Source organism: Lolium rigidum, chromosome 7, assembly GCF_022539505.1.
Source record: "Lolium rigidum isolate FL_2022 chromosome 7, APGP_CSIRO_Lrig_0.1, whole genome shotgun sequence".
Taxonomy (NCBI): domain Eukaryota; kingdom Viridiplantae; phylum Streptophyta; class Magnoliopsida; order Poales; family Poaceae; genus Lolium; species Lolium rigidum.
This window is the reverse complement of record NC_061514.1, coordinates 343,852,856-343,880,278: the sequence shown is the minus strand read 5'-3', so window position 1 is coordinate 343,880,278 and position 27,423 is coordinate 343,852,856. Positions and strand designations below refer to the sequence as shown.

The 27,423-nt window shown below is 48.1% G+C and overlaps 1 pseudogene; it reads right to left on the bottom strand.

Moving 5' to 3' along the window:
- Nucleotides 1-2,177: 2,177 nt before the first annotated feature.
- The window catches only part of LOC124676221, a 34,165-nt pseudogene continuing 8,919 nt past the window's right edge, over nucleotides 2,178-27,423 (bottom strand).

Sequence of the window (27,423 nt, the reverse complement as noted above, 5' to 3'; positions counted from 1 at the left end):
GCCGTACCGGGGCAAGCAAGCAAGCCGGTGCAATCTAACTAGCTCTGACTTCTCACACATGCGTTCATCAGTCAACTAAGTACCTCGCATGCCAATTTTTAGGTTCACTAAACTGCACGATTTTGCACAAACCACAGTAATTCCGACTAAAGTATACACTATACAGTAATAGATGATGGGCACACAATGCAAGCAAGAACATTTCTTTTATACTAGTGCGGGTGAGAAAAAGGAGGGCTACTTTGTCACTCCCATTTCTGTCATAGCTAGGTAGGGAGGCTAATTACAAGACTTCGGCCATAAAAGTGAAGTGTTCTGCTTTGGGGCGGCTAAAGAGGTTGAACATGAGTATACCACTCTCTTTGGTTGCGGGGCAGGTTCATTGCCCTTTAGATATTTAGGTATTTCTATTCACCATCGCAGGCTTACGAATAGTGAATGGAAGGCAATTGAGGATCGGTTTGAGAAAAAGCTCGCTAGTTGGGCTGGGAAGCTTCTCTCTTGTGGTGATCGTCTAGTACTAATTAACGCAGTGTTAACTAGTTTACCAATGTTCATGTTATCCTTCCTTGAAATACCTAAAGGGGTAAGAAAAAGACTGGACTTTTTTAGATCAAGATTTTTCTGGCAGAGTGATGGCCACAAAAAGAAGTATAGACTTACTAAGTGGAATATTATTTGCCGACACAAGGACCAAGGAGGTTTGGGTATAGAAGTGGTTGACTTAAAAAACAAATGCCTATTAAGTAAATGCCTTTATAAATTGTTAACTGAACGTGGTGTTTGGCATGAACTAGTTACTAATAAGTATCTTAACTCCAAGTCATTATCCCAAGTAAAGGCTAGGGTAAATGATTCTCCCTTTTGGAAAGGTCTCATTAAAAATAAGGATGATTTTTTTAGTAGGGGCTCTTTCAAAGTGGGAAGTGGTGAACAGACCCGCTTTTGGGAAGACACGTGGTTAGGAGACACGCCTCTTTCCCAGCAGTATCCCTCCCTTTATAACATAGTCCACACTAAACAAGTTTCAATGGCTACTATTATGGGTCAATTGCCTTTGAATATAGGTTTTAGGCAAGCGATTACGGGCAATAGGGAGGTTAGTTGGACTCACCTTTGCAGCAGGCTTATTAATATTCACTTAACCACACAGCCCGACACTTTGGTTTGGAAGTTAACTAAATCGGGCATTTTTTCGGTCAAATCCATGTATCTAGACTATATGGATGACCATACTAAATTCCTTCGTAAATATATTTGGAAGATTAAGGTACCACTTAAAATTAGAATTTTTATGTGGTTCCTTCTTAAAAGAGTATTGCTTACTAAGGATAATCTAGCGAGAAGGAATTGGCAAGGAAGTAAAAAATGTTGTTTTTGTGATGAAGATGAGTCAATACAACATCTTTTCTTATCCTGCCCATTAGCTAAAATTGTGTGGCAAATAGTTTATATGGCCTTTAATATTACTCCGCCTACTAATATCACAAATATGTTTGGGAATTGGTTATCTGGGGTAGCAAAGGTGAATAAAGCGCATATAAGAGTTGGTGTGTGCGCTTTATTATGGGCGATATGGAACACGAGAAATGATTATATTTTTAACAAGGCAAAATCTACTTCTTTTATGCAGGTTGTTCCAATGGCTACTCATTGGATCCGTATGTGGTCCTACCTACAACCAATGGAGAAACGCAACGATATGGATATTGGGTGCAGCCGCCTAGAGAGGGTTGCACGGGATTTATACAGTCAGTTCAGTTGGCGTTTTGATCATAGATTAACATGTTAGTGCAGAGCTGCTTCATGTTGTCTTTTGTTTTTAGATGGTTGATTCATGTATCGACCGTGAGCGACCCATGATGTAATCTTTTGTAAGACAATACTGTAAATAATTAGATAAACGCCGTATGCATCTATCGATGCAGAGGCTGGGGCACTGTCCTCCTTTTCGAAAAAAAATTACAAGACTTCGGCAGAAGGATACAATTATAGAAACCTTCAGAGCCAAGGCCTTAAAAACTTATATGCCCATTCCAACACACACAGATGCATGCATTCTTCTACGAATTAACAAGAGACAAACAAAAACTCCAAAAAAGAAACAAGACTTGGTCTAGCATAATTATATAGCTTGCTCTCCATTTCGAGCTATCAGATGGTTGATGATGCATGAATTAACCCTTTGTCACACTGCTCTTCACCAGCTTACGCAGGAAGTCTTTCACCTGCAATCATGTGATACAACCCAATGAGTAACAAAAAATTAATTACATTTTTTCGATAAAGAAAAAAAATCTATGACTAGAAGAAAAGTTATCTCAACTAGCTTTGGATTGCTTTATTTCTTCGAACAATCACCTTTACGGTGAAGCTGTTCGAGAGCATGCATATATGGCATGCACCTACCTCTACTGCTCCCACAGTGACTACAACCTATAGTTGCTTTCAATCCATGCTAGCTAGACACGAGGCACTCCACAAGAATAGGCATGCAGCTAATATATTCCCTATGCATGCAACAATGCATAATTAAAGTAACATATATTTGTGTTCACAGTTATATGTACCTCTGCAGGCTCACGCAGAGAGTAGGATGCTGTGGTCGGAGGTGGCAATTTGGCTCATAGGAGCAAATGCTCTCATTATATAAAATAATTAAAAAACAATTTTAAAAATGTTAAAAAAATCTGATATAAATTTGTTGGTGTACATCTTGACATTCTATGTTAGTGCACAAATTTTCGTGGAGAAACAACATTTTGTATGGTGTGTACAAAAAAGACAAAAAAATATCCTGTACGTAGTCGTGTTATAGCATCAAAACTTGTGTTTTTTACAGGAGCCACAATTATTTTTAGTTTTTTTTGAAAACTTGTGTACCAACATAAAATGTTTAGACGTACATGTAAAAATTTAGTTTAGAATTTTTTGACACTTTGAAATGTGGATTCACATAATGGGAGCATATGCTCCTATGAGCCAAAGTGCATTTCCCGCTGTGGTCTCCTTTGGAAACTTGGTGACAAGGACCCCGATTCCCTGTCCCATGTCGCGCAGCACCTATAATTTCATTTTGGCAAAAAGGTATATATATATATATAAGCATCAGTTCATGGTTCCTAGATCTGCTTTTATTTTCCAAGTAGCATCAGAACAAAAGCTAAGGTGATTTATATTGTGCAGGGCGCACTAGACGTTGTACCTTGAAGGCATCCTCATCGGTGCGGTCATCACCGATGTATATCAGGAAAACATCTCCACGTCCCGCATAGCCGTCAAGAAAAAATGAACCAAACAAATATGTTATTAGCACCTCTACTTAATAATAGCAATAACAACAAGGTAATTAATTTTTTCTCAACAAAATAAAGAAATGAATAGCAAGTAACTAAACATGGACTATCAATTTTTGCATATGTGTATGTGATGTAGTAACTCACCAAGAGACTCGAGCAGCGTCTGATCAGCAGGCGCACCTGACGAAATCAAGTTGCTCCATAACTATTAATGAGAACATGTTCTCACAAGATCGAACTAGCTAGCTGTGAGTTAGAACATGGAGCTCTCCCGCACGCGCTCGCGCTCCCTGCCTCCGGCACGACCCAATCCTACCACCAGCCCCTCGCCGTCGACCGCTCGGTCCGCGGCGACCACCTACCTTGCTGCAGCCCGCGCCGCAGCTGCCCGCTCCCCCGCCAGCTGGCCAGGCCTTGGATCCCCTGGGCGGAGCGGGGCTCCCGCCCAGATCCAGATCTGCACCGTCTCGGGTCCGGAGCTTCCCCATCCCCCTACGCCGCCGTCAGCCTGTAGCCTGCCGGTGAGTAACTGCCCTGCAACGACGCGGCGGTCAGTGGCTATCAAGGGCAGGACTTATATATGGCGGCCAGTTGCGCGTGCGCTCCATGGTCGTACGGACCGCGCCGCTGCCCTCTCCGCCGCCTGCACGCGAATCCGGGGCTTTGGATGCCCCTGCTCGTCGCATCGATGAGGGGAGCCCGGAATGGCAAGTGGTGGTCTCGAGGCGACGGAGGCGTCCGCCGCCCGTACCATCTTCGGCCGCCAGCCGGCCACGCTCCAACGCTCCCTCTGCCACCGGAGTGATGAGGCCGCCTCGCTTCCCCCTCCATAAGAAGCGCCTGCGGGGAGAGTGCTTCAAGTGTCTAAGCCCCGGCCACCATATCTCCGAGTGTCGTGATCCGGTGAGGTGCCGCTCCTGCCATCGCAGCGGCCACATCGCCAGAGAGTGCCGTGCGGGTCCGAACCCGTGCCGCGCAGCCAAGGACCGCCTGCAACCCCCTCCTCCTCCACCAACGCGGATGGCGTCCCGCCCAGGGGAGGCGCACCGGCGCCCGGCTAGGTCGACGGCGGTCATCGTGTGCACGCCTGAGACGGAGAGTGCGGCGCAGCTCCTCCACTCCAAGGCCATCGTCCTCACCGCGTCCGCGCGCCGCAACGACCTCTCCAACGACCTCATCGCCAGGGCCATTGCTCGCGACTGCAACGTGCCGTCAGAGCGCTTTCAGGTGTCCAGGCTCCGGCCAGGGTGCTTCCTCGTTCGCTTCGACATGACCTGGCACAGGACCAGGCCATGGACGCCGGGGTCGTCTCCTGCCGGGGCATCGCCCTCACCATGGCCCCATGGCAGCAGGCCTCCATCCGCGCGGCGCACCGCGTCTGGCGCTACTACTGCCGCGTTGCGGTGGAGGGCGTGGCCCTCAACTTCTGGAACAAGGAGGTCATGCAGACCGTGCTCAGCTCCTCCGTCAAGGTCGACGTCCTCGAGTACCGGTCGGAGGCGCTTGACGATGCGCAGGTCTGCTACATGTGGTGCTGGGCCTGCAGCCCCGACGATATCCCGCGAGCCTGCGACGCCTCCTTCCTCACGCGTATGGGCGCGGCGCCGCCATTGCGCTGCTTCCTCCCCGACGGCACGCCCCGGGAGGAGGGCTTCGAAGACACGAGGGAGCCGCTGCTCATCAACCTCGACAAGACCAAGGACTTCGCGCCGGCGGAGCGGCGCACTCCCAGCAGCCACGCGTCCGGCATCCCTTCCCCGGAGGTGGCGCTGATCGACGCGCACGTCCCCACGGAGCGCTTCGACTGGAAGCTCGAGGTGGAGGACGCCAACCCCAGGGCACGACGCGACGCCCCGGACGTGCATGCTCGCCTCGGCCCACGCCGCCGCGAGGATCGTGATGATGAAGATGATGACTTGCCTGGCCGCGGCGGCTGCCGCCCTCGCCATCCCTGGCGCGATGCCTTGCTTGGCCGCGCCGGCCGCGGCGGGCAGCAGCATAATGGTGGCAACGGCAACGCCAACAACAACAACCGCCGCCAGCAGCAGCGGCAGGGTGGAGGCGGCCGTCGCAGGGCCCTAGACGGTGCCGCCCAGGACGGTGTCGACGCCCAGGCTGCCGCGGAGGGGCACGCTGTGGCGACGCCTGCGGTGCTGTCAGTGGAGGACCCATCCCTCGGCGCCATCGTCCTCGCCGCGGCGCGTTCTGATGCGGAACTGGGCACGTCGGGGCCGGTGCTGCCGATCGGCGGAGGTGCTCTGGCGGAGCCGGACCTCCTGCCTTGTCGCTTTGACCCTGCGTTGTTCTGGCAGGACCTCGCGCGGGCTGACCCGGTGGCAATCGAGATCGAGGCGGCTCAAGGCTGGCCGCTGGCGCAGCTCCCTGGTTGGCATGCCACCGCCGGCCACGAGCTGCCCACCTGCGACTACGGCCAGATTGAGGATCACATCCTCTTCGGGCCTGGTGTACAGCTTCCGGCCATGCCGATTGCCGACGGGCTCGGCCTCCGTCGATCAGGCGGCCCCGGCTGTGCAGCCTTCCCCGATGGCCATGCCGATGGAGCTCGGCGGTGACCGCGGCGTGCGCGGTGTCCGTGCCGACCAGGACGCCCTCGACATGCTGGCGTCCAAGTTCGGCGCGCTGGAGGTGGACGGCGCCACGACCTTCCTCGCCAAGGTGCTGAGCTTGCTGCCTCCGTCCCTCATGGGGGCCATTCCTATGGCCGTCGCGCCGCCGCCCAGGGCCGGCCGCCGCAGGCGTCCCAAGGGCGACCTGCTGCCTTCGCGCCGCTCATCGCGCATCAGCAAGACCAAGAACGTGGGCGCGCCCTTGCCGTGCGTCCTCAAGGAGCTAGCGCCGCTGGAGCAGGGCGTTGTCTTTGGCGCCGGCAACGCGGCGTCGGCCTGCCCCCCGCCGCTGGACGCCGACGAGATCGTGCGCATCCACCGTGACACTGGCGTGCTCCTGGGCGCGCGTGTTGCTCTGCCTGACACTGAGCTCCTGTCCATTCTGGACATGGAGGCTTAGGTCTAGCGCGCGCCTTAGTCGTAGCGTTTTTTCTCCAATGTTAGAAGATCTTCATTGCGTGTCATAGAGGGTCTCCCCGGTGTCGGAACCCTGCTGTTGCTGTCGTGTGCCGTTGTGTTGCGAGCCGGTCGGCCCTCGCCTGTGTCGTGCCTCCAAATTCCCGTCGAGAGTAGCTCCGGATGATTGTGCCGTTCTGCGATGTTGTAACCTGTCTTGTCACCGTGAAACATGTAGTTGTTCGTCGACTCCTTGGTTCCTGCCCGATGCTTGCTTCGCCCTCAATGGATCTAGGCCTTAAGCTCCTTGACTGGAACCCGTGGGGGCTCAACAACCCTGCGAGGAGGGCGACAATTCGTGGTGTCATCGAGCGGTCGGCTTGTGACATCATTTGTCTCCAAGAGACAAAGTTAGCCGGCGTGTCTGATGCTGTCCGGGTGGAAGCGGTCGGCGCTCGCTGTCGCTCGGCTTTCGACTCCTTGGCTGAGGGTACAAGGGGTGTCTCTGATGATTGCTTGGGACCCCGACAGATACGACGCTCAGCTTATAAGTTCGGCTCGCCACTCTATCACCGTCACCTTTGCGAGCCAGGCCGGTGGAACCCCTTGGACCCTAACCAACGTCTATGGGCCTTCCGATACCGATGCGGCCAAGGAATCCTTCCTCCATGATCTTGCGGCACTGCGCCACTCTGTGGCTGGCCCTTGGCTCATCGTGGGGGATTTCAACGTCATCCTCACCGCCGCGGATAAGAATAACCACCGCCTAAACCGACGCCTTATGTCCAAGTTTAGGGCCTTGCTGAACATTGCTGAGTTGAAGGATATTAAGCTGATGGGTCGCCGCTTCACTTGGAGCAACGAGCAGGACCCGCCTACCCTTGTCCGTCTTGATCGTGCCATTTGCAACGTCGACTGGGACAACTCGTTCCCCAATGCCCAGCTCACGGCCATCTCATCTTCGGTCTCAGACCACTGCCCCTTGGTGCTGTCTTGTGCGGGCAGGATTAAGCGCTACTGCGGCTTCCGTTTCGACGCGTTCTGGCCTTACGTGGAGGGGTATGCCCAGACAGTGGCTGAGGCTTGGGTTCAGCCCTGCAACCATTTCAACGCTCTCATCCGCCTTCACCGCAAGTTGTCTCGGACGGCTTCTGCCCTTCGCGCTTGGCACAAGAAGCACATTGGTGACACCAAGCAACAACTGCTACGGGCTGAGGAAACGGTTCGCCTGCTAGATGCGGCTCAGGATGCGAGGACCCTCACGGAGGAGGAGGCTACTGATGTCTACGTTCCCCCTCCTTTCCTGTAGACAGTGTTGGGCCTCCAAGAGCAGAGGTTTGTAGAACAGCAGCAAGTTTCCCTTAAGTGGATACCCAAGGTTTATCGAACTCAGGGAGGAAGAGGTCAAAGATATCCCTCTCATGCAACCCTGCAACCACAAAGCAAGAAGTCTCTTGTGTCCCCAACACACCTAATAGGTGCACTAGTTCGGCGAAGAGATGGTGAAATACAGGTGGTATAAATAAGTATGAGCAGTAGCAACGGTGCCAGAAAAGTGCTTGGCGGGTAGTTGATGGTGGTGGTATTGCAGCGAGTAGTAACACGATGAGTACGAGTAAACAAGCGGTAGTAACTCAGCGGTATTTAGGAACAAGGCCTAGGGAATAGACTTTCGCTAGTGGACACTCTCAACATCGATCACATAACAGAACAGATAAATGCATACTCTACACTTTTGTTGGATGATGAACACATTGCGTAGGATTACACGAACCCTCAATGCCGGAGTTAACAAGCTCCACAATAATGCTCATGTTTTAGTAACCTTTAGTGTAAGATAGATCAACGCTACTAAACCAAGTACTAGCATAGCATGCACACTGTCACCTTCATGCATATGTAGGAGGAATAGATCACATCATAGCAATAGTTAACTCCATAATCTACAAGAGATCATGATCATAGCATAAACCAAGTACTAACACGGTGCACGCACTGTCACCTTTGCACACATGCAGGAGGAATAAAACTACTTTAATAACACATCACTAGAGTAGCACATAGATAGTAGTGATACAAAACTCAGATGAATCTCAATCATGTAAAGCAGCTCATGAGATCATTGTATTGAAGTACATGGAGAGAGATTAACCACATAGCTACCGGTACAGCCCCGAGCCTCGATGGAGAACTACTCCCTCCTCATGGGAGCAGCAGCGGTGATGAAGATGGCGGTGGAGATGGCAGCGGTGGCGATGGAGATGGCAGCGGTGTCGATGGAGAAGCCTTCCGGGGGCACTTCCCCGCTCCGGCGGGTGCCGGAACGGAGTTCTGTCCCCCGAATTGGAGTTTTGTGACGGTGGCGGCGCCCCGGAGTCTTTACGGAGTTTCGTCAATTGGTACTGCGTTTTTAGGTCGAAAGGGGTTATATAGGCGAAGAGGCGGCGCAGGAGGGCTGACAGGGTGGCCTCACCCTAGGCCGGCGCGGCCAGACCCTGGCCCGCGCGGCCCTATGGTGTGGGGCCCCCTGGCTCTCCTCCGACTCTCCTTCGGTGTTCTGGAGCCTTCCGGAAAAATAGGAGGTTTGGCGTTGATTTCGTCCAATTCCGAGAATATTGCCCGAACAGCCTTTCTGGAACCAAAAACAGCGAGAAAACGAGGACCGGCACTTCGGCATCTTGTTAATAGGTTAGTTCCGGAAAATGCACGAATATGACATAAAGTGTGCATAAAACATGTAGATAACATCAATAATGTGGCATGGAACACAAGAAATTATCGATACGTTGGAGACGTATCAGCATCCCTAGCTTAGTTCTGCTCGTCCCGAGCAGGTAAAACGATAACAAAGATAATTTACGGAGTGACATGCCATCATAATCTTGATCATACTATTTGTAAAGCATATGTAGTGAATGCAGCGATCAAAACAATGTATATGACATGGGTAAACAACTGAATCATAAAGCAAAGACTTTTCATGAATAGCACTTCAAGACAAGCATCAATAAGTCTTGCATAAGAGTTAACTCATAAAGCAATAATTCAAAGTAAAGGTATTGAAGCAACACAAAAGAAGATTAAGTTTCAGCGGTTGCTTTCAACTTGGAACATGTATATCTCATGGATAATTGTCAATGCAAAGCAATATAACAAATGCAATAAGCAAGTATGTAAGAATCAATGCAAAGTTCACACAAGTGTTTGCTTCTTGAGGTGGAGAGAGGTAGGTGAACTGACTCAACAATAAAAGTAAAAGAATGGTCCTTCAAAGAGGAAAGCATCGATTGCTATATTTGTGCTAGAGCTTTGATTTTGAAAACATAAAGAGAGCATAAAAATAAAGTTTTGAGAGGTGTATGTTGTTGTCAACGAATGGTAGCGGGTACTCTAACCCCCTTGCCGGACAAACCTTCAAAGAGCGGCTCCCATTTTATTTTATTTTTGGATGGCACTCCTTCCAACCTTTCTTTCACAAACCATGGCTAACCGAATCCTCGGGTGCCTGCCAACAATCTCATACCATGAAGGAGTGCCTTTTTATTTTAGTTCTATTATGATGACACTCCTCCCAACCTTTGCTTACACAAGCCATGGCTAACCGAATCCTTCGGGTGCCGTCCAACAATCACATACCATGGAGGAGTGTCTATTTTTGTTAATTAATTTGGGACTGGGAATCCCATTGCCAGCTCTTTTTGCAAAATTATTGGATAAGCGGATGAAGCCACTAGTCCATTGGTGAAAGTTGCCCAACAAGATTGAAAGATGAACACCACATACTTCCTCATGAGCTATAAAACATTGACACAAATCAGAGGTAATAAATTTTGAATTGTTTAAAGGTAGCACTCAAGCAATTTACTTTGGAATGGCAGGAAATACCATGTAGTAGGTAGGTATGGTGGACACAAGTGGCATAGTGGTTGGCTCAAGTATTTTGGATGCATGAGAAGTATTCCCTCTCGATACAAGGTTTAGGCTAGCAAGGTTATTTGAGGCAAACACAAGGATGAACTAGTACAGCAAAACTCACATAAAAGACGTATTACAAGCATTATAAGACTCTACACCGTCTTCCTTGTTGTTCAAACTCAATACTAGAAATTATCTAGACCTTAGAGAAACCAAATATGCAAACCAAATTTTAGCATGCTCTATGTATTTCTTCATTAATGGGTGCAAAGCATATGATGCAAGAGCTTAAACATGAGCACAACAATTGCCAAGTATCACATTACCCAAGACATTTATAGCAATTACTACATGTATCATTTTCCAATTCCAATCATATAACAATTTAACGAAGAGGAAACTTCGCCATGAATATTATGAGCTAAGAACACATGTGTTCATATGAACCAGCGGAGCGTGTCTCTCTCCCACACAAGCATGATGTAATCCAATTTATTCAAACACAAACAAAAATAGAAAAGCACACAGACGCTCCAAGTAAAGCACATAAGATGTGACCGAATAAAAATATAGTTTCAAGAGAAGGAACCTGATAATTTATCGATGAAGAAGGGGATGCCTTGGGCATCCCCAAGCTTAGACGCTTGAGTCTTCTTGATATATGCAGGGGTGAACCACCGGGTGCATCCCCAAGCTTAGAGCTTTCACTCTCCTTAATCATGTTGCATCATACTCCTCTCTTGATCCTTGAAAACTTCCTCCACACCAAACTCGAAACAACTCATTAGAGGGTTAGTGCACAATATAAATTGATATATTCAGAGGTGACACAATCATTCTTAACACTTCTGGACATTGCATAATGCTACTGGACATTAGTGGATCAAAGAAATTCATCCAACATAGCGAAAGAGGCAATGCGAAATAAAAGGCAGAATCTGTCAAAACAGAACAGTTCGTATTGACGAATTTTAAAATGGCACCAGACTTGCTCAAATGAAAATGCTCAAATTGAATGAAAGTTGCGTACATATCTGAGGATCATGCACGTAAATTGGCTTAATTTTCTGAGCTACCTACAGGGAGGTGGACCCAGATTCGTGACAGCAAAGAAATCTGGAACTGCGCAGTAATCCAAATCTAGTACTTACTTTTCTATCAACGGCTTTACTTGGCACAACAAAACACAAAACTAAGATAAGGAGAGGTTGCTACAGTAGTAAACAACTTCCAAGACACAAATATAAAACAAAGTACTGTAGCAAAATAACACATGGGTTATCTCCCAAGAAGTTCTTTCTTTATAGCCATTAAGATGGGCTCAGCGAGTTTTAATAATCCATTCGCAAGAAATAGTATTTGAAGCGAAAGAGAGCATCAAGAGGCAAATTCAAAACAAATTTAAGTCTAACATGCTTCCTATGAAGAGGAATCTTGTACACAAATGAATTCATGAAGAACAAAGTGACAAGCATAAGAGGATAAAACATGAGTAACTTCAAGATTCTCAACATAAAGAGGGGAAACTTAATATTATTAAGATGCATATAACCATATTTCCCTCTCTCATAATAACTTTCAGTAGCATAATTGATGAAATCCACAATATACCCATCACTTAAAACATTCTTATCATGGTTCATATGCATAGAAGTATCATTAAATTTGGCATAAGAAGAGTTATTCTCATTAATAGTAATTGGAGCAAGATTATTATCAAGAATTTGAACATGGTAAACAAGTTGCCTATTAAGGGGATTGTTTTTGGTAATCCAATCATGACTATGACAAGTTTCATAAGGATAGTTAGAACCTATATCATAGCATTCTTTATAATAATCATTAGAGATCGGAGGCATAGTGTTATCATAAGAAATAGAATAGTTATCCTTCACAATCGGTTTATCTGTGTCCACACCGTTATTGTTATTAGAAGGAGATGTATCAAGAACATAATGACCAGTAGCTAAAGGATTTGCAAACACCTCTTCCCCAAGCTTAGAGCTTTCTATATCATTATGGGAGGAAGCATGGATAGTACTGATACTATGGCAATTATTATCCTCATCATTTTCAGAATTAGTTTCCCAGAGATTTGCAATATCAAAAGTAGTGTGCTCATTCAAATCATGATTGCTAATGTATGTAAAGGGCATAGGAAGATCATCATATTCAGATTCATTATCACAATAATCATCGGGAGCAACATACTTACGGTTACCTATCGTTATCTCATATACGCGGGGATATGCTGTTACCTCTTTCTTTTTATTCCCCTTATTCTTCTTCTTCTTCTTCGTTCCCTTCTTCTTCTTCTCCTTCTCCTTTTCCTCGTTCCCTTCTTCAGGAGGGAGAGGCTTGAAAGGTGGCTTGTCCGCATAACCTGATTTACTTTCAGAAACAATAGAAGAAACTTGGGAGGATCCCTCCTTTTCATTAATTAGTTGAAAACACACAGCGGTCCTATCATATTTTGGCAAGGTGTCCTCTTCTAAAATATTTTGTATGTAAGTATTTGTATGGCTATTATCAATGCAATAAGAAAAACACCCATGCAGGACATCATCAATATCAAGATCACTCATATGTAACAAAGAGATTTTTCTCGACAGTTCTTCACACCCCAAAAATAAAGTAAGTTCATCATGCTGATTAGGAGTAATTTCATCATCACAATACAAATTTGCAGCACTCATTGGGTTCAAAATATCACTGGAGGAGCATTGAAAATTAAAATGACCCACTTCATGGCAAACTTCACAAATAAAAGGATAGAGGGCACAAACTTTTTTACCAAGATCATCTAGAGCCCTAAACCACTTTCTAGTTTTTTCATTAGCATGATGGATGCAATATTCATCTTTGATTTGATTAATTCCACAAGGTCTATGTATTCCACAAAAATTAACATGCTTATAGGAAATAGCATTCTTAGGAGTTTGAGCATGCTTATTGCAATAATTAACAACAATTTCATTCTTCATGCAAGCCTCTTTAAAAGGTTCATGATACTTATCAAAATTATTTTTAGGCAATTCAAAATGAGAAGCAAAGGCTTTATAAAAATTTGCAGCAACTTGAGAGTCAAGACCATAAGTAGCACTCATATTTCGAAATTTATCGGTATCCATAAAAGCTTTAATGCATTCATAATCATAATTTATACCGACTCTTTACCTTCATTGTTCTCCCATCCTTCGGCGTTGTCCTCAATCCGATCAAGGAGGTCCCACCTAGCTTCAACCTCCTTGCTTGTGAAAGATCCCTCCGAACACGCGTCCGGATAGTCCTTGTGTTGTCCTGAAAGCCTCGCATAAAAATTGTTAACAATAACATTACGGGGGAGCTCATGAATGGGACATTTGAGCATTAGTGATTTCAATCTCCCCCACGCTTGAGAAATACTCTCTCCATCACGAGGATAAAAGTTATAAATATAATTCCTATCAATATGCACTTCATGCGGAGGATAAAATTTAGAATAAAAGAGAGATGCAATTTCCTCCCAACCAAGAGAATGCCTATTCTCCAACAATTTATACCAATGCGTTCGCTTTACCGGACAGCGAAACGAGAGAATAGCTTCTTCCTCACTTCATCCATAGAGATACCTGCACACTTGAATAACCCACATAATTCGTGCAAAAACAGTAAATGATCTCTAGGATGGACAGTTCCATCCCCTTTATAGTGGTTGTCCATAACACGTTCAATAATTTTCATGGGTATTTTATACGGAATACTTTCAGCAGGTGGATTTAAAATATCAGAAGCATTATTAGAGTTATCGCATATGGGAGATAAAGCATTATCAGAACAAATTTTCTCCCCTAAAGATGGGAAGCTAAAAAGACCACAAAAACTAGCTTCCCCAAGCTTAGACTTCTTCATAGCATTAGCAGTAATTGCATTCATACTAATAACATCGCTACTAGCATGCAAATAAGGTTCCATAGGTTTTTTAATTTTCGCATCAAACAATTCTAAATCAGGAAAAAGACTAAAAAGCTCACCAATTTTTTTGTTGTTTTCCATTATGCCTAACTAGTGTAAACAAGAAACAAAAAGTTGCAATTGCGGGATCTAAAGGAAATAGCTTCGAGCACTCACACAATGGCGCCGGAAAAGTACCGTTACACGGAACCGGAGTATGAGTGCCTTTTTACCTTTCCTCCCCGGCAACGGCGCCGGAAAAGTGCTTGATGTCTACGTTCCCCCTCCTTTCCTGTAGACGGTGTTGGGCCTCCAAGAGCAGAGGTTTGTAGAACAGCGAGCAAGTTTCCCTTAAGTGGATACCCAAGGTTTATCGAACTCGGGGAGGAAGAGGTCAAAGATATCCCTCTCATGCAACCCTGCAACCACAAAGCAAGAAGTCTCTTGTGTCCCCAACACACCTAATAGGTGCACTAGTTCGGCGAAGAGATAGTGAAATACAGGTGGTATAAATAAGTATGAGCAGTAGCAACGGTGCCGAGAAAAGTGCTTGGCGTGTAGTTGATGGTGGTGGTATTGCAGCGAGTAGTAACACGGTAGTACGAGTAAACAAGCGAGTAGTAACTCAGCGGTATTTAGGAACAAGGCCTAGGGAATAGACTTTCGCTAGTGGACACTCTCAACATCGATCACATAACGGAACGAGATAAATGCATACTCTACACTTTTGTTGGATGATGAACACATTGCGTAGGATTACACGAACCCTCAATGCCGGAGTTAACAAGCTCCACAATAATGCTCATGTTTTAGTAACCTTTAGTGTAAGATAGATCAACGCTACTAAACCAAGTACTAGCATAGCATGCACACTTGTCACCTTCATGCATATGTAGGAGGAATAGATCACATCATAGCAATAGTTAACTCCATAATCTACAAGAGATCATGATCATAGCATAAACCAAGTACTAACACGGTGCACGCACTGTCACCTTTGCACACATGCAGGAGGAATAAAACTACTTTAATAACACATCACTAGAGTAGCACATAGATAGTAGTGATACAAAACTCAGATGAATCTCAATCATGTAAAGCAGCTCATGAGATCATTGTATTGAAGTACATGGAGAGAGATTAACCACATAGCTACCGGTACAGCCCCGAGCCTCGATGGAGAACTACTCCCTCCTCATGGGAGCAGCAGCGGTGATGAAGATGGCGGTGGAGATGGCAGCGGTGGCGATGGAGATGGCAGCGGTGTCGATGGAGAAGCCTTCCGGGGGCACTTCCCCGCTCCGGCAGGGTGCCGGAACGGAGTTCCGTCCCCCGAGTTGGAGTTTTGTGATGGCGGCGGCGCCCCTGGAGTCTTTCCGGAGTTTCGTCAATTGGTACTGCGTTTTTAGGTCGAAAGGGGTTATATAGGCGAAGAGGCGGCGCAGGAGGGCTGACAGGGCGGCCTCACCCTAGGCCGGCGCGGCCAGACCCTGGCCCGCGCGGCCCTATGGTGTGGGGCCCCCCTGGCTCTCCTCCGACTCTCCTTCGGTGTTCTGGAGCCTTCCCGGAAAAATAGGAGGTTTGGCGTTGATTTCGTCCAATTCCGAGAATATTGCCCGAACAGCCTTCTACGGAACCAAAAACAGCGAGAAAACGAGAAGCGGCACTTCGGCATCTTGTTAATAGGTTAGTTCCAGAAAATGCACGAATATGACATAAAGTGTGCATAAAACATGTAGATAACATCAATAATGTGGCATGGAACACAAGAAATTATCGATACGTTGGAGACGTATCAGCTACCCTCAGGCACCAGCTTAAGTATCGTATTCTGGGCCTCTCGGTGATCGAACGCATCCGCGTTCGCCAGCGATCCAGGGTTTGTTGGCTTCGTGCCGGGGACGCCAACATCTGTTTCTTCCACGTCAAAGCTAACGGAAGACACCGGAAAAACTTCATCCACTCCCTGCGGCGTGATGGTGGAACGGATGCGGTCTCCCAGGAGGAAAAGCGGCAGGTGGTCGACGGTCACTTCCATGGTATCCTAGGCACGGCCACGACTGCCTCCTTCACCTTCGACTGGCCTTCGCTGGGCCTGCCCTCCCATGACCTGTCTGCGCTTGATGGCGACTTCACGCTGGAGGAGATCCATGATGCTGTCAAGGCCATGCCTGCGGACAAGGCGCCTGGTCCCGACGGCTTCATCTCCAACTTCTTCAAATCCTCCTGGGAGTTGGTCGGCCCAGACATCCTCTTGGCTTTTCAGCAGATTGCGGATGGCAACTTCGCGGGGCTGCACCAGCTGAACGTCTCTCACATGGTGCTCCTCCCGAAGTGCGATGACGCCTCCTCCATGAAGGACTTCCGCCCCATCAGTATCATGCACAGCTTTGCCAAACTGTTCATGAAAGTCCTCGCCACCAGACTGGCCTCTAGGATCGACGACCTCGTGGGCATTGAACAAAGCGCCTTCATCAAAGGCCGCTGCATCCAGGACAACTTCATCTACGTTCGAGCCCTTCTACGCCGCCTCCATCGCTCCAAGACCCCTTCGCTGTTGCTAAAGCTCGACATCTCCAAAGCTTTCGACTCAGTCTCATGGACGTACCTGCTCGACATGCTGAGGGCTCGTGGCTTCGGGCCGCGGTGGAGGAATTGGATTATCGCTTTCCTGACTACCGCCTCATCGCGGGTGCTCTTCAACGGGGAGGAGGGGGTGAGCATCAACCACCGGAGGGGCCTTCGGCAGGCAGACCCCTTATCCCCGCTGCTCTTCATCCTCGCCATGGAAACCCTACCGCGCCTTTTCTCCATGGCCACGGAGGCTGGTCTTCTATCACCTGTGGCGGGATCCATCCGCTGCTCCCTCTACGCCGATGATGTCGCCCTATTCATCAAACCGACCACCGCAGAGATCGCTACGGCGAAGGCCATCCTGCAGGTTTTTGGCGAGGTTTCCGGGCTCGTGGTGAACCTCACTAAGAGCCAAGCAATTCCGATCCGCTGCGACGACATCGACATTGCCACCATCCTGCAGCCGGTCGGTCTGCAGGTCGCCACCTTGCCGTGCACCTACTTGGGCATGCCCCTCTCGCTTCGCCGGCTGAGGAAAATCGACATCCAACCCCTCATCGACAAGATCGCGGCAAGGCTCGGCCACTTGAAGGGTAGGCTTCTGTCCAGAGCAGGCCGGCTTACCCTGCTCAGGGCGGTCCTCTCGGCACTGTCGGTGTTCATCATGACGGCGCACCCCTGTCCGCGTGGGCGATTGAGCAGATCGACAAACTTCGGCGTGCGTGGCTTTGGGCAGCTAGGGACACCTGCACCCCGGGCCAGTGCAGGGTAGCATGGAAGCTCGTCTGCCGGCCAAGAGATTTGGGCGGCCTGGGGGTGCTGGACCTGCAGCGCTTCAACAACGCCCTACGGCTGCGGTGGCTTTGGCAAGCGAAGACTGGGGCGATCAAACCTTGGAAGGGGCTGCTGGAACAACCATCCAAGTCTGACCAGGCCCTATTCGCCTCCATGACAGAAGTCACCATTAGTAATGGCATGGCGACAAGCTTCTGGTCCGATAGCTGGGCTGGGGAACCACTGAGGAAGCAGTGGCCCTTGCTCTTCGAGGTTTCAAGGCGCAAGAACATGATGGTGGCGGACGCATTACATGACGACCACTGGCTCACGGACCTCGTGGGAGGGTATCCCTGGACCTGTTGCTGGACTTCGTCGCACTCCGTCAGGTGGTGCTGCGAGGATGCAGCATCGACCCACAGGTTGAAGCCAACTTCCGGTGGAAGTCCGCTTCAGGAGTTTACTCCGCCTCCTCCGCTTATGCCATGCAATTTGACGGGAGCCTGCAGTCCTCACTGCATCATATCTGGCCGGCATGGGCACCTCCAAAGTGCAAGTTCTTCATGTGGTTATTGTTGCAGCGCCGGGTCTTCACGGCTGATAGGCTATTACGCTTTAGGATGCCTAATCAGTACTTTTGCCCTCTTTGCCGGCGAAATCTTGAGACCCCCGCGCACCTCTTCGCTGAGTGTCCTTGGTCTAGGGAAGTTTGGGAGCGTTCCGCCGCTTCGCTCTCCAGTCCGACAATTCGGGCTCCGGATGCCGATGGCTTAGCCCTCTCCCGGGCGGTGTCCAAGCTGGCAGGATCCGACCGCCGGGCTGCCTCGCTGACCATTCTGGTGGCGTGGGAATTTTGGCGTGAAAGGAACAGGCGTGTTTTTTGTAATAAGGAGTTGAGTGTGTCGGGCCTAGTCCACCTCATTTCGGACGAGGCTAATAGTTGGGTGCTTGCCGGTGCGAGGCACCTTGTAAGGCGAGAGAGGCCTTAAACTTGTGGTGGGTCACCACCGTCTTATTTTCTATACAGTTTTTTCTCCTGCTATATATGAAACCAGCAGCTCTCCTGCTGAGATTAAAAAAAAAAAAAGAGACTCGAGCAAAAACTCGAGGGCGTTGCCCTTGTCCCACTTGATGGATGGCCGAATCTCTAGGACCTTTCTCCCCTTGGTGAGGCAGAGATCCGGGTAGCCTTCCAGCACCGCCCTCACCTCCTCACCGAGAACATCCCATTCCTGCACGCATAAGCCAAAGTTAGGCAAAGTTAATCAAGGCGATTAAAACGTGTACATTTGTATTTTCTTCATTTAATTACTTCACCTTCTCGTCGACGCAACGGAAGTGCACGGAGAGGCAGAACTTGTTGTTCTCCACCATGGCGCCCGGGATGGACTCCATCTTAGCCGTCAGCGCCTCATACACCTGAACATATATGAAAGGGAACTTGTCAGCAAATCGTATAGGAGTATCTTGCTTTCAGTATTTTACTCAAGTATTTTATGTCGTAGTACTCTAGAAGTCTAGCTAGGAGTAGTGTGGACTGCTTTGCAAGAAAGTTCACCAATTCAAGATTGAAAATTCTCAGGAAGACAAATAATGATCTCATGCAGCCTACCTCCTGGATGACAGGCAGAAACTCGGTCGCCGGTTGGCACAGAACATCGTCAGCCTGCGTAGACAAAATCAAACAACCACTAAATCATCAAATTGGCAGCTTATATAATATACAAAAATGCGTGCAAATCATGACCAAGTAATTCATCATCTTTTTTTCGATAAAGGATGCTTTATTACTTTTGAGAAAGCAATTACATCCAACATCTGCATAACCAAGAAGCACACAGCCGTTTATATGTCTCAAGTCAACAGTTGGAAAAAAGAGGCGAAATACATATCGGAACGATGAAACATATGACGCCTAGAGTGTGGGTGGGGCTGCAATCCGTAGACTATGCTGCCACCCATGTAGGGAAAAAGTATCCCTCGCCGTAGCCTCCAACCGTGTACAGACCTTCGTAAACAGGTCTCGGTTCTCCACTCGTTGAAGAGGTAACCATGAATGGAGAATACTTGTACATCTGTAGATGACCTGCAAAATGGAACAGTTTTTATCATTAAAAATCTTGTCATTTCCACATAGCCAAAGCGCCCAGATAATTGCTAGCGTCTCCACCCTAAGGAGCAACTTAACTTGAATCGATACCATGAAGCCAATTGCCGAAGACATTGGCTACACTAGTCGGAGGACTACTTGGATGACCGACCATATAGATCTCGCAAATTGGCATTGGAAGAACAGGTGTTTAATAGTTTCATCATGATGACAGAAAACACACCGTGTACTCCCGTGCCAATTCCGCTTAACAAGATTATCTTTGGTGATGATAACTCCTCGACGAAGATACCATCCAAAAAAATTAATTTTTAATGGTATTTTCATCCTCCAATTTTTTTTTATTATCAACTGGTATATCAGAATGAAGGATCGCATTGTATAATGATTTTACTGAGAAAGTACCATCTACACGTAGATTCCATCTAAATTCGTCCGGTCCAGTCGATAGTTGTATATCTTCTAACCGGTGAATTAAGAAATGCCATGCCACTAGCCTTTGTCCAAGTAAAACTCATCTGAATGTCATATTCGGAGGTGAGGTAGCCAAAGATAATAGTAAGTCAAGACAAAAGTCTAGAGAGAGCGAGAGATGGTGACTAACTGACCTTTGCCTTGTGGTTGGACACTGTGGTGGGGCGCTTGATGTCCATGCCGTGGCTCCCGGCGTAGTAGAGTTCCTCCAACTTCACAAAGTTAAACACCTGTGTGTGTAGTAACCATGGTCATAAATTCAGATAATCAGTGTATTTTTTTAGTAAGGTGGAATGTGCACATTTAAAGTACTGGGAAAAAGAAGGACAGGGTGTTTCTGCACCCGGGTGCATATGCACCCTTTATTTGAAATGCATATTAAACATATTTACAAATGTTAAAAAAATAAAAACAAAAATGCCTCGTGTATACCTTGACATGTTACATGTTCACAAAGTTGTTTCAGCAAAAACCGATATGTTTTGTGCCCTGTACTAAAAAGACAAATTTTTGGTGTTAAAATAGTCTATTTCTCGAGGCATTATTTGTCTTTTTTACACATGGTACAAAAATTGTTGGTTTTACGTGAAACTTTATGTGTACACATAGAACATGTCCCTCTACATGCTAAATTTTTTTCCTAAATTTTTTTACCTTTTGAAATATGTTTTATACATACCAGGTGCATATGCACTCATGATCAGTTTTGGTTTTCCGGAAAAAGAACAGCAAGCAAAGGGTCTCTGACATTTTTTTTTGTATCTAGACGCGATTTATTTTTAGATGTAAAGGGATCTACTCCCCAGATCCATTTCATAGAAAATAAGCCTCCAAGTTTCTTACAAATCTAAAGAGTTACTACCAGTAAGCAAAACAAGTTTAACACATAAACCAGAGTCTAAGAACGAGAACCAAACCGGGGAGTGATGTTTTGGCACATGGGAGCGTATGCTCCCTTTATTTTGAAATACATGTTAGACACATTTTAAAATGTTAAAAAAGTTGAAACAAAATTTCGCACGTACATCTTCATGTGCTACGCGCTGACAAAGTCGTTTCATGAAAAATCGACATGTCATGTGACGTGTGTAAAAAAAGACAAAATTCGGTGCTGAAACAAAGACTTGTCACAAGATAAATTTTCTCTTTTTCGCTTAGACTACAAAAAAAAATTATTTTTTCGTGAAACTTGACGAATACACATATATTATGGAGATGTACATGTAAATTTTTTTGTCAAAATTTTTTAATACATGGAAATATGTTTTTGTGGTAGAGGGATCATACGCACCCGGAAGCCGAATTGAGTTTCTGTACCAAAACGCTACTACATCAAACAGCTGCCATTTTTTAGTGTATAGATGTACTCGTATCTAAATCTAGACAAATCTACAACATCATATTTAGGACGGAAAGTGAGTGTGTATTTTTTTGTAGGGAGAAATAAGAGTACGGGCACATTTAAAGCACTAGGAAGAAAGAAGAACAAGCAAAGGGTCCCTGCCTTTTTGTAGGCTCCCTCCTGCTGCCACCAAAGTACAACAAGAAACGGTTATTAGAGCATCTCCAGTCGAGTCCCTCAAATCGTCCCCCAAACCGATTTGGGGCGCGTCGGACCAAAATCGCTTCTAGCCGCATCCTCCAAAGCCGAATTTTGTCCGGCGTGGCCAGATACGGTGTCCGGCGCCCCGAGCCCATCCCCGTCCCACAGGGGACGCACCGGGCACGTCGCCTACCTCGCGGCGGAAGTTATTCGCGGGCCCGACGCGTAAGCGACTTATTCAAGTTTGGACCTAACCGTCGCCTACCTCGCGGCGGAAGTTATTCGCGCGCAGTGACACACGACAGCATCTTTGCCTTAATGGCGACGGAGGGGCAGGCGAGATGTATCATCGGTGCTGCCGAGCCTCCACGCGTCGCTGGCGTTCGCATGCCACCGCCCGTTCCCGCGCTTTCTTCCCGACACCGGCGTCTATAAAAGGCCCTCCCGGCTCAATGGCAGCCACCACAGCCGCTGGCACCCCTTTCTCCACCACAAGCACATTCCTCATTGCTCCACCGCCGTCTTCTCCACCACCAGTTGGCAATGGCGAACCGCCCCAGCGACAGCCAGTTCCCTCCACCATCGACTTCTCCAGCACCACCTCCACCATCGGATTCGCAGTTCGGCATCGACGTTGCCGCCCGTGAAGAGCGGCGGCAGCGAGGGATGGATAATTGCCGTGCACATTGTCAGAAGCGGCGTGAGGCGGCGCACGCGGCGGATGTAGCGGCGTTTGCCGCCCCTAGCCCTGCAGCTGCCGAGAGCGCGGCGGCGGCAGCGTGGCAGGAGGAGGCGCTGGTGGACACCATTGCGGCGTTCGACGCCTCCATGGAAGAGGAGGCGCGGCGGCGCCGGACGGAGGAGATGAGCCGGCGGTGGGATGATGAGCGTCGGCGCCAGCGCGAGGAGCGCGTGTTGCAGTACCGTGAACGGCGGGTGGCGATCCAGCGCCGATGGCGGGAGTCGCTCGAGCGCCAGCAGCTGGCGGAGGAGGAGCGTCAGCAGCGGGAGGCGGCGCTGGCGGCAACGGAGGTGGACTGGAGGAGGCGGGCAGACGAGTTGGCGGCGGAGGCCGACGCTTTGGCGGCGGCGATGATGGAGGCGCCAACAGATGAGGAGGAGGCGCCAATGGAGGAGGAGGAGGCCCAGGAGGAGGAGGAGGAGGAGGAGACCGAGGTGGAGGAGGACGATGACGATGAGTTCGAGTGGTCCGACGTCGACGGGCTGCACCCGGACGAGACGGCCGATCAGCAATGCGCCCTCGTCGAGTACTTCGAGTCGGAGAAGAACCTCCAGGACGACGCCCGTGCCCGCGAAGAGGCGCAGATTCGTCACGCCGTCGAGCTCTCCCTCCAGGTGGCGCAGCAGGGGAGGGCGGACGTCGACCTGCTACTGGAGCAGCGGCGTCTGGCCACCGCCCTACGCACGGAGAGGCGCGCGCACAGCAAGAGCTGCATCGGAGGGGAGGCGACGACAGGGCGGGGCCGTCGAACGCACCGTCGGGCGGTTAGTAGGCTAGGTTTAGATGAAATCTAGCCGTTTTCATTCAAACTTTGTAATATATAATCAAATTTGAATGAAAAAACTTTATTTTCGTGCACCAATATTCATTTGGGGACGTTTGTGGGACGCGACTGGAAAACGACGTCCCCCAAACATGGCACGAACAAAACACGTCCCCCAAACGCTCAATCCGATGCGGTTTAGGGGACCGGACTGAAGAGGCTTTTAAAACGCTTGCTATAGAGGCCCTTTAGCATGTACTGTTTTGTCTATCGCGTCTAGGTTCACGCTGGCAGCCAAGAAGGCAACATGTGGACGGTAAAATAAAAATAAAATTAGGTGAAAAATATTGCAAAAGGGAATCCTATAAGATTCCTTTTACAGCTCCATGGTTTGTAACAATGGAAGGGGCCGGAGAAAAAAATGCTTCTGTTTAGAGCATTTCCAGCCATCGCGCGCTCGCCACGATCAAATCCGGCATTAAATAGTGCCGGATTGGACGAACGTTTCGACTGGGAAGCGCCGAAGTTCCAGCCGTCTCCTTGGTAGACATTCAGTGTTCAGCGTTTTTTCAAAAAAAAAACGTCCCTAGAAACGACCAAAATCAAATATCCAGCATAGTTCGAATTCGACCAGTTTTGCTAATATTTGGTTATTTTTACAAATAAACGTTATATTTCAAAAAAACAAGACAAGTTTTCAAACAAATCAAATGGAAACTAGTTGGTGTTGCCTCGAAGCGTCCATATGTGCTCCAACAGATCATCCTGCAGCTATTGATGCATTGTGGAGTCTCGAGTCTCCTTACGCATAGCGATGAACGCAGCCCACGATGCCGGCACCTGGTGATTAGGCTGTGCAAGAGGATCCTCTCTGTCATATGGTGCAACTTGTTCGCTCAGAGGAACCAGATACTTCCGCTCATTCTCGATAATCATGTTGTGTAAGCACACACAACAGTTCATCACCTCCCACATCTGATTTTGGACCAAGTGAAAAGCGGGGAACCGGACTACAGCAAATCTCTGCTGGAGGACACCAAATGCACGCTCGATGTCCTTTCGACAACCTTCTTGTTCCTTGACAAACTCCACCTCATTTGGGAGGACGGCGCCTGAGATAGTCTTCTCACATGTTGCCCACTTTGGATAGATACCGTCTGCAAAATAGTTCCCTTGTTGTAGTGTCGGCCATTAACCGGGGGAGAATGACCCTCAACAAGTTTGGAGAAGATCGGTGAGCACTGCAAGACATTGATGTCGTTGTTGGATCCTGGCATACCAAAGAAGGAGTGCCAAATCCAGAGATCATGGGTAGCCACTGCATCAAGTATCACAATGCAGCTTTTTTGTAACTCTTGTATATTCCCTGCCAGACAAACGGACAGTTCTTCCATTTTCAATGCATGCAGTCAATGCTTCCAAGCATCCCTGGAAATCCTCGAGCTTCATTGACAGCGAGGATCTTAGCAGTGTCTTCGAGACCGGGTGATCTCAATTAGATGTCTTCGAAAACTGCTATCACTGCCCTGCAGAACCGGTAGAAACAATCAAGGGCAATGGACTCCGCCATCCGAATATAGTCATCGGCAGAATCACCAGGAGCTCCATATGCCAGCATCTGCATAGCCACCGTGCATGTTTGGAGGGCGGAAAACCCTGCCATGCCGGTGCAATCCAACTTGCATCTGAAGTAGGAGTCGTACTCTCGAAGGGCATACACAATTTTCAGGAAGAGCTTCCGGCTCATCCTGAAACGACGCCGAAAAACAACCTCACCATCGGCGAAGTAGTTGGGGTAGAGCATGAAGTAGTCCTCCATTCGCTGCCTCGGCTTGCACTTCCGGCGACCTGGTGTCGACCCACCACGGCGACCAATGGTCGACTCGGCGTATAATCCGAACATGCAAGCTAGGATCAGCATGTGCTCCTCGTCTTGGGCGGCGGCTACCATTTCTTCTTCAAAAAGCTCGGCGAACATCTCCTCCTCCTCCTCATCGGAGTCCATGTCCGGCCAGGCAATTGGACGAACACCTGTTGGGCGTGTCGACGAGGAGCGAGACAAGGGAGCTGCCTGATGTCTACGGGGGCTTCTATTCTTGTAGACAGTGTTGGGCCTCCAAGAGCAGAGGTTTGTAGAACAGCAGCAAGTTTCCCTTAAGTGGATCACCCAAGGTTTATCGATCTCAGGGAGGAAGAGGTCAAAGATATCCCTCTCAAGCAACCCTGCAATCACAAAGCAAGAAGTCTCTTGTGTCCCCAACACACCTAATACACTTGTCAAATGTATAGGTGCACTAGTTCGGCGAAGAGATAGTGAGATGCAAGTAATATGGATGAGTATGAGTGGTAATAGCAATCTGAATAAAATATGGCAGCGAGCAAACATGTAACAAAACAGTAAACAAACGGAGATTCGATGCTTGGAAGCAAGGCCTAGGGATCCTGCTTTCACTAGTGGACACTTGATGGCGTGTAACTCACACGTTCGTTGGGAACCCCAAGAGGAAGGTATGATGCGCACAGCAGCAAGTTTTCCCTCAGAAAGAAACCAAGGTTTATCGAACCAGGAGGAGCCAAGAAGCACGTTGAAGGTTGATGGCGGCGGAATGTAGTGCGGCGCAACACCGGAGATTCCGGCGCCAACGTGAAACCTGCACAACACAACCAAAGTACTTTGCCCCAACGAAACAAGTGAGGTTGTCAATCTCACCGGCTTGCTGTAACAAAGGATTAACCGTATTGTGTGAAAGATAATTGTTTGCAGAGAAAACAAGTAAAACAAGTATTGCAGACAGATTTGTATTTCAAGTATAAAAGAATGGACCGGGGTCCACAGTTCACTAGAGGTGTCTCTCCCATAAGATAAAAGCATGTTGGGTGAACAAATTACGAGTCGGACAATTGACAAATAGAGAGAGCATAACAATGCACATGCATGTCATGATAAGTACGAGTGAGATTTAATTGGGCATTACGACAAAGTACATAGACCGCCATCCAACTGCATCTATGCCTAAAAAGTCCACCTTCGGGTTATCATCCGAACCCCTTCCGGCATTAAGTTGCTAACAACGAGACAATTGCATTAAGTATGGTGCGTAATGTAATCAACAACTACATCCTCGGACATAGCATCAATGTTTTATCCCTAGTGGCAACAGCACAACACAACCTTAGGGGTTTCTGTCACTCCCCGAGGTGTCAATGCAGGTATGAACCCACTATCGAGCATAAATACTCCCTCTTGGAGTTACTAGCATCAACTTGGCCAGAGCCTCTACTAATAACGGAGAGCATGCAAGATCATAAACAACACATAGGTAATAACTTGATAATTAACATAACATGGTATTCTCTATCCATCGGATCCCGACAAACACAACATATAGAATATTACAGATAAATGATCTTGATCATGTTAGGCAGCTCACAAGATCCAACAATGAAGCACAACGAGGAGAAGACAACCATCTAGCTACTGCTATGGACCCATAGTCCAGGGGTGAACTACTCACTCATCACTCCGGAGGCGACCATGGCGGTGAAGAGTCCTCCGGGAGATGAATCCCCTCTCCGGCAGGGTGCCGGAGGAGATCTCCGGAATCCCCCGAGATGGGATTGGCGGCGGCGGCGTCTCGGTAAGGTTTTCCGTATCGTGGTTTTTCGCCTCGGGGGTTTCGCGACGGAGGCTTTAAGTAGGCGGAAGGGCAACGTGGGGGCCACACGAGGGCCCCACACCACAGGTCGGCGCGGCCAAGACCCGGGCCGCGCCGCCCTATGGTGGCGGCCCTCGTGGCCCCACTTCGACTCCTCTTCGGTCTTCCGGAAGCTTCGTGGCAAAATAGGACCCCGGGTCTTGATTTCGTCCAATTCCGAGAATATTTCGTTACTAGGATTTCTGAAACCAAAAATAGCAGAAAACAACGAATCGGCTCTTCGGCATCTTGTTAATAGGTTAGTTCCGTAAAATGCACGAATATGACATAAAGTGTGCATAAAACATGTAGGTATCATCAATAATATGGAATGGAACATAAGAAATTATCGATACGTTGGAGACGTATCAGCATCCCTAGCTTAGTTCTGCTCGTCCCGAGCAGGTAAAACGATAACAAAGATAATTTCGAAGTGACATGCCATCATAACCTTGATCATACTATTTGTAAACATATGTAATGAATGCAGCGATCAAAACAATGGTAATGACATGAGTAAACAAGTGAATCATAAAGCAAAGACTTTTCATGAATAGTACTTTAAGACAAGCATCAAT